Raw genomic sequence first — 8,091 nt, 5'->3', positions numbered from 1 at the left:
CGGAAGTTGGTCGACCAATCAGAGACCAGTCAGCAGCATTCCAACTGCTCGCCTCTGATTCGCTGACGTCCTTAATGTGATTTAGGCGTGACGTTCCCGACCCTAACGAAGTAACGAAGTTACGCTGACTACGCGACGCTTACGGATCGAAGCGATGCTGGGTCAAATCACGAGCTATGGCCTTATACGTTTAGCAAAGATTGCGATGGACAGAAATCTCATAGCAAAAGGCACCGAAGGCCGCAGGGCTGTCTTACACGCGGTAAAAAAAGTATCGTTAAAAGAGTACGCAAGCATTCGAACTGATCTTGAACTATTTCTATTGGCCAAAGAAACTTGCCATTATGTTCAGGTACTCCAGAAAGAGTCGTCAAGCGCAGAAAAAATCTTTTAGAAAGGGCGTGGCAGCCTAGTGTCTTATGAACGAACCTACGGAGGGGCATATGCTTCCATACTTGCTATAGCGTCGTGTACGAAAAGAATCCACGGGGCACAACCACCTCACAAAATAAGAAAAGAAACAAAAAGCAAGTAAAAGAAAGCTCTCGCTCCTTAAATAGCCGAGAAAGGAAAAACGGAAGGGAAGAGCGATCATCAAAAGCGACGACATTGAAGACAAAGAGGAAAGAACGACGAATCTACCTACTCCAACGAAGAGGTTCCTCGCAGAAACGATGGAGGACGACGGAATCAGCAAAATGGTTGACGAATTGGTCTTCAGCTACAAAAGACGCGCAGAACTTTAATTAGTACAAGAACACATTTGTATTCCCGTCGAAGACGGTGCACAGCTGCTCAGGAAGACGTTCGATATCTAACCGAACTGAATGCTGTTTGTACCACAGTTCTACTATGAACATTACACATCCAACAATTAAACAGAAAAATTTTTGAACTACTCTCCGAGTCACTGTGGTGGCCCAGGTGCGATCTGGGCCTCTTCGGGACGCGTACCCTGGCCACACCAGCAGAGAGGTTCCCTTTGCTGATGTGGTTTGGGGATATTACAAAACAGGCGCAGAGTTTTAATTAATATGCAAACACATTCATATACCCGTCGACGACGGGTACACGTTGCTGTGCTATGTGGACATCTCGGGTACGGGTACCCAGGCCCACCCAGGCCACGCCAGCAAACAGGTTATCTCTGCTGACGTGATCGGGGGATAATACAAAACACGCGCAGAAGTTTAATTAGTACGGGAACAAATTTATATACCCGTCGATGACGGCACACGGCTACTTAGGAAGACGTTCAATATCAACCTCCGAGTCACTGTGGCGGCCCGGGTGCGATCTGGGCCTCTTGGGGACGGGTAGCCAGGCCACACTAGTGGAGAAGTTCTCTTTGCTGATGTGGTGTGGGAATATTGCAACAAAAGCGCAGAAATTTAATTGTTATGTAAACACATCTATACACCCGTCCACGACGGGTTTTAAAGTACGTTCACTCATTATATGTCCCGTGGGAAAAAAGGCGGTCCTAGGGAAGGTACCTAGGCGGTGCGTACGTAATTGAGTGAGCAATAGTATACGCAACAAGAGGCGAAATTATGTAGTTCGTCGCATGTGCTTGTAAAATGGAGAAACGAGTGCAAGCTCGCTTGGCTGAAATCCCTGGCCCAAGTTTTGACCTAAACAGCGACCTGGCTGCGCCGCCGCCCCGCAAACGGCCAAATAATTACAGGCGATGGTTAAAAGACGTTGCCCTAAACTTGCACAATTATTTCTACAAAGAGAAGCAACTAGAAGAGCCCAAGTGGAGCTCGTCCAATTGGAGCGGCAACAAGGTGTTCCTTTTGTAGACTGCACAAAGGACACACTGTTTTCATTTAACAGAGTGAGCCTGGCTGCGCGGCAATGTGGCAGCGTAGCAGTGTGGCAGCCTACTGAATGACAGAAAAAGCAGTTGGATGAGCTATTCGAGCAGTACAACACTGAATGATGATGGACAGGTCTAAGAGACCCGACACAGATCTGGTAGTGGCAGCGAGTTATGTGTGCAGTGTGCTCCACAAAAACTGCATATAAAATTAACCTCAAAAGCTCCAGCTTTCGATTGAGAGTGCGCTCGCGGTTAGCTTTAGCAAAAGCAAAGATTGCTCTGAGGTATGCACCGTGTAGTGGACCATCAACGTGGCTTAATTAACAGGTGTAAATAAAGAGAGCGCACACCGTGATGCAAGCACCAAACTACACATGTTCATTTGCTCAACGACCGCTTTGAGCACGCAGTACACATTATTCGCACCCTAGTCATTTCTTGCCTTAACGTGCTACGAATTTGTTCTTACAACTTTCCGAGCGAGATGAACGCCGCCAATTTATGTGTTGGTGTAGAAGCGGACAGCGGCTAGAAGTGACATCAATAAATAACGTAAATAAAAAATAGAAAATGTCTTTTAATGAAAATGATTGCTAATACTTGTTTTCTTTTTGAACTCTATTCAAGAAATGAAGATGAGTACGAGAGAGAGAAAGAGAATTCAAATATTTCTCGTCTGTTTTCTACATATCGAAAAAGTCCGTTAGAAGGTTGGTAGAATTATTTCAGCGAACCGCCGACGTCGGAGCTTCTCTGCAACAGTACGGTTCACGACGACTTCCCCACAACTTCTACAAGTTTACCGTTGTGTAAGTCGCTTTTCATTAAGGCAAGCTGTTAAGTAAGAGAACTGGCAGAGGGGAGAAGCGAACGAGGGATATCTCAAAGGGAGAAAGTGAACGAGAGATATCTCACGCAACCCTTTGAAGAAAATTGAGAAAGTTTGAGTTCGGTTAAAAAATCTGAACAGAACTGCTTCCCAGAGGAACGAAGACCGCAGAGAGGTTTTTTGGTAGAAGACCAGTAAGGCGGACATTCTACCCCACGTAAGTTTAAACGTCTGACTTCTAATTTAGCGTTCACATTGATACCATCTTTATAACGTGTCCATTAGAGTTAAAGCAAAATATATATCAAAATATATGAATCGTACGAAAAACAGGTTTTTTTAGACCGAGGGTTGCGTCACTAGACGCCACCGACCGCTCAGGAATTGCACCCGACCATTCCTCGTCTACTGACATATAAATCAATGAAACTGCTGCATAAGGCAGTGTCACTAGCTGTAACACAGATGAAAAATTAATAATTTGGATCTAACCTTTTCACTCGTTGATGGGATATAAATACTCTTCACAAAGTCCTACGGAAGCTGAAGTTTAGGTATGCCAAGCGTGACGACAAGGTGTTCTTTTACAAACGACGAGATATCATTGAGTCGAGACATAAGTTTTTTCGAGAAATTAGGAAATATCGAAAAGGAGGAAGGCCTATAATATTCCTAGACGAAACATGGGCAAATGCTCATATTGCGCCCGAAAGAGTGTGGCTCGATAGCGAGGGAAACGGAGAGTGGAAAAGCCCAAGTGGCAAAGGGCAGAGATTAATTATTTTGCATGCAGGTAACCTACAGCTTATGAAAAGCTGCCGTCACCATTACTGTTTATTTTTAGGTTCGAGAGAAGGCTGGATTCAAGAAGCAGAACTCGTCTTTTTTTCTGAAACTAAATCAAGGGACTACCACGACGAGATGAAGGGGCCACACTTTGTGGAATGGTTCCAAAAGCAACTTCTGCCGAATCTGCCTCCCCATTCCGTAATCGTGCACCTTACCATAACACGGTTATGGAAAAAGTGCCTGTAAAATCGTCATCGAAGCCAATAATGCAGAATTGGCTTTCTAATCATGGAATTCCGAGGCACCCTAAGGATTTGAAGATAAACCGGTAAACAGAGATATTCTCAATTCGAAGAATATGGTCTACATGGGTTCTTGAATCGCTTATTTTCTCCTAGGCAGTTATTGATATCAACTTAATTACTTTTTCACACAAAATGGGAGGGGCGCCCCAAACTTAAGAGAAAAGTTTCAATTAAATCCTACGAGTCGTTTAGGATGTAGACAGGGATATTCTCAATTCAAAGTTGCCAAGAATACTGTCTACCGATGATTTTCTCCTAGACAGTTTTTGACAGGGGGGGTTGTGCGCTACCGCGCGCTAGAGACAAGGCTATTCCTCGAAATCGACGTTTTTCATTAGAAGTTCGTCGATTTCGCTACATCACGCTGTTAGTTACATTACGAAATGATGTCTCAAGGGGTATTTTTGTCAACCGAAGGTATAGTTTAGCAGAAGTGAACCGCCTATTTTGCGACGCGAAACCGGTGTAGACTTCCAAGCGTGTACTAGGTTTTATTGCTCAAATCGACGTCTGATAGGTTGTAGAAGCCTGCCAATTTTTGAGGCGCTCCTCTTAGTTAGGCTGTTTGCAGTTATGGAGCCATTTAGCTCAGATTGGGTCTGTACCTCGCTGAAGTGCATCAACAGCGGGCTTACAAACGCGGGATTACCTTGCCTTGACCCCTCCTTATACAATTAAGCAGCTGTGGTCCGTGTGGAGGAGAGCAGATGTAGCTCATCTAGTAGCCGGAAGCTGCACGTGAGGACTCGATTCTCCAGCGCCCGACGACGCTTTTGTTGCCGTCCGAAGTCCTGAAGTGGCGAAGAAGACCGAAGCTACTAGGATCTTTGCACAAAGCACTTTTAGAGTCGGCTTCAGCCTTAGTTCTGGTGCCTAAAATCCGTCGCCATTGAAGAAAGCCTACTAGAAGACGAGTAGGACTGCGCCTCAAAAATCGAGCACTTTTAGACAGGCAGTAGAAAGACATTTGGCAAAAAAGCGAGAGCGGAACAAGCACGGTTTAGGCAGTAGACGCGGAAAAAGGGAGAGGGTGGTAAGTCGCGCAGAAAGCCAGTGGCCGTCACCAAAACCCCACAGACAGCAATCTACCTTCAAAAGCAACTCCTCGAATTGGTGTTTGTATTTGCTGCTGCTGCTAGAGCAGAAAGAAACGACTTTCCAAAAGAGGTGTGTCTCTAGCGCGCGGTAGCGCACAACCCCCTGGTTTTTGATATCAACTTAAAAATGAGGGGGAGGGGCGCCCCAAACTTAAGAGGAATTAGAACCAATCACGCAGTTAATAGCGTAGAATCAAATTATATTTGGTCATATAAGAAGAAAGAAACATAATGTCTACTGTTCAAATAATTAGAGTTACTTTCATTTGACGCGTCAATTCGTCAGTTTTTATATCTTAATTCTTATCATTGTATAAAACAATATTTGCTATGATTAGAGTAAACCGATTATTTTTACCCTCATCAAATCTAATTCGTATGTCTCGTTCAGTGAGCATTGATAGGCAAATTGATCTTCTACTGTTAGAGGCAAAGATATCAAACGGTTAGTACGTAGGGCGAGGCGTGGCCGAATGAAGGTCACATGTACTATCGGGTAAGACACGAGATACCAGTGCGTCCACGCCCTACGCGAAGTGAGCGGTTGTTACGCCCACCAGGTCACACGCGTAGGACCTGGCTTGCGAGGCTAGGTGGCTACGGTTACGCTAGGGTAAATCCCGGACAAAACTTAACTCTCCCGGAAGAACGACGCCCTGCGCGCCCTCGCCTGACTAAGTTTAAACCTTTATACATTCAAGGCCGTTAGCTTTATAGCCGAGCGGCGTGGCTTAGTTTTCGAGAAAACCTTCGAAAAAGCCGACTGGTGCAAATCACCTGAGAGAGCGAATCAACGCAAATAATTACGGGGCACACTGTACGTCGGGGTTGGACCCTAACATTCTATTACTTGTTATAAGGAATGTATGGTATATCTTACCTTAGTGGGACAAAGGCCCTCATAAGGTGATGAGGGGCAATACAGGTTGTTCTTTGACACGGTAATCAGGACCAACCAGTTGTGTGTTCGCGGGATTGAACCCCCGACCATCACATTGTTGCGACAGGAGTGGGATACTGCTGCCGAATTTCAATAGTAGGCAAGCCGCATGCAAAGGAGAGCGAAGGTAAGAGAAACGCAAATGGATCGCGATGAAAACGCGCCCGACGACAAAACGCGTCGAGAGGAGGCTGTAGACGAAACTCGCAACACAGGAGGCAAGATGAACGACAAGCGGAGAACGAACGTAGGCGACAACTCGAGCAGCTCGAAAGGCGGGAATGCAAATGGGAGCGCTTACTTGAAGAGCGTCGACGTGAAGCGGAGGCAGCGGAACGGCGAGAGAAACAGCTACAGGAAACGTTGCAGTCGTTGAAGGAAACGCTCCCTCCGAAACAACGGGTAAAACATCTGAAAATCGCGCCGTTACTGGACGACGAAGACATCGAAAGGTACCTCACATTGTTTGAATCGCTGTCGCGTGGGCGGTTCGGTTGGCGGCCGTACTCACGGAAAAGGCGAAGGACGCCTATGCGAATATCACGAATTACGACGCGCTGAAGGCAGCGATTTTGAAACGCTGCGACATCGACGAAGAAGCATACCGGTAACGGTTCCATCAAGTAAGAAAGAAGCCGGGGGAGACTTTCGCGGAGGTGGGACTGCGCGCACGAGACTTGGCGATCAAATAGACAAACTGCGCGGCGTTGTCCAAAAAAGGATTTGCAGGAGAAGGTCGTTTTCAAACAAGTGCTATCGCTTATACCACCAGCGACGCAGATTCGCGATCGGGAAACGAAACCCAAAGCAACGAAGGAAGCGTGAGACCCATCGGATAATATGGCATGCGCGAGAAAGGTTACTAATGAGGAGGAAGTTTGCATGGCGACAAGCGAGAGGCGAAAAGTGATACGCCCAAAGGCGAAATCAGAGACGGATCCTCTGAAAACAAGGCCAGCGGCGAGAATAAGGAAGAAAAACAACAAAGACCAAAGGCGACGTGACGTGCTGGTTATGTGCAAAAGGAAGGCCACATATCGCATATCGCAGCATTGCCATTCGAAGAAAAACACGTTGGACGCGGCTAAACAAGAAACAGGAAGCGGACTTAACATCGGTGACAGCGACAGTAAAAGCAAAGGAACAAGGCCGATTACGTGTTTGGAAAAGGCGGTCAACGTGGGAGGAGTGCCCGTAACGATTACACTGGCATGTCACGAACTTTTGTGCGAAGGGACTTGGTTTCAGAGGAAAGCATCAGGCGCAACGAAACAATCGAAAAATATATATGTGCACATGGGGACGAGAAGACGTACCCAATGGCGGAGGTGAAAGTTCATGTGGAGAGCTAACGTTGTGGAGGGACTAGTGGAGAAAATTTAGGCAGCGTTCCTGTTCGGAAAAGACGTCGGAGATCTGGACGACCTCGTAAAGAAGAAGGACTTTGCGTGTGTCGTGGTCACGCGTCAGAGAGCTAGAGTAGAGGCTATAGCCGCAGCCGAGCTAGCCTCTGAAACCCAGACCCTCCCCGTGCGCGTTACTTGCGGAGAGGGTCTGCGCAACTTTGTGCAACGCGTCGGTTCATTTGACCGTAATTGGCCAATCACGCCAAAGCTCAGTGAGTGTACAATCAGCGAAAAGCATTTGTAATCGCATTATTAAATTAATGTAGGCGTATAGCGTGCGGGGTCTATTAGCTTCACTTCGCCATGGATGCGGCGTTTCGAGCACTTTGCGCTCGATTGTCTATAAAACGCGTGAAAGATGAGCAGCGGTCGTGTATAGCCGCGCTTTATTGCGGCAGCGATGTATTCGCCGGCTTCCCCACGGGGTTTGGGAACAAGGTCTTCCAAGGCCATGAGACTGTCAATATCGTCGTCATCAGTCCCTTGAAAGCTCTAATGCACGACCAAGTCGTCACCCTTCGAAGCCTATACTACGCAGGCCGATGACGAGAAGATAGTGCGAGATGACGAGAAGATAGTGCGAGGTGCCTGTCCACTCGCTTATGGAAGCCCCGATAAGTTTCTTCAAAAGGACGAGTGGCGTTTTTCTTCAACTACCAAGCGTCCGAAGTCAGGTGATAGCTGTCGTTGCCGACGAAGCACACACGGTGTTAGAATGGTGATGATTCCACTGCGTGCTCTGCTGTACTTACGTAACTTGGCTATCTTTTAGGGGCGAGTCGACAACGAGAAAAGAGGCTTTTCGATCGTGATGTGCATCAGTTGGAGAAATTAGAGCATTGCTTGGTCGTGTTCCGATGCTCTTACTGCAACAGTCACTCGCTTGTTCCGCGCTAAGCT

The sequence above is a fragment of the Oscarella lobularis genome, chromosome 17 (genome assembly GCF_947507565.1).
Source record: "Oscarella lobularis chromosome 17, ooOscLobu1.1, whole genome shotgun sequence".
Taxonomy (NCBI): domain Eukaryota; kingdom Metazoa; phylum Porifera; class Homoscleromorpha; order Homosclerophorida; family Oscarellidae; genus Oscarella; species Oscarella lobularis.
Note: the sequence above shows the minus strand (reverse complement) of the source record.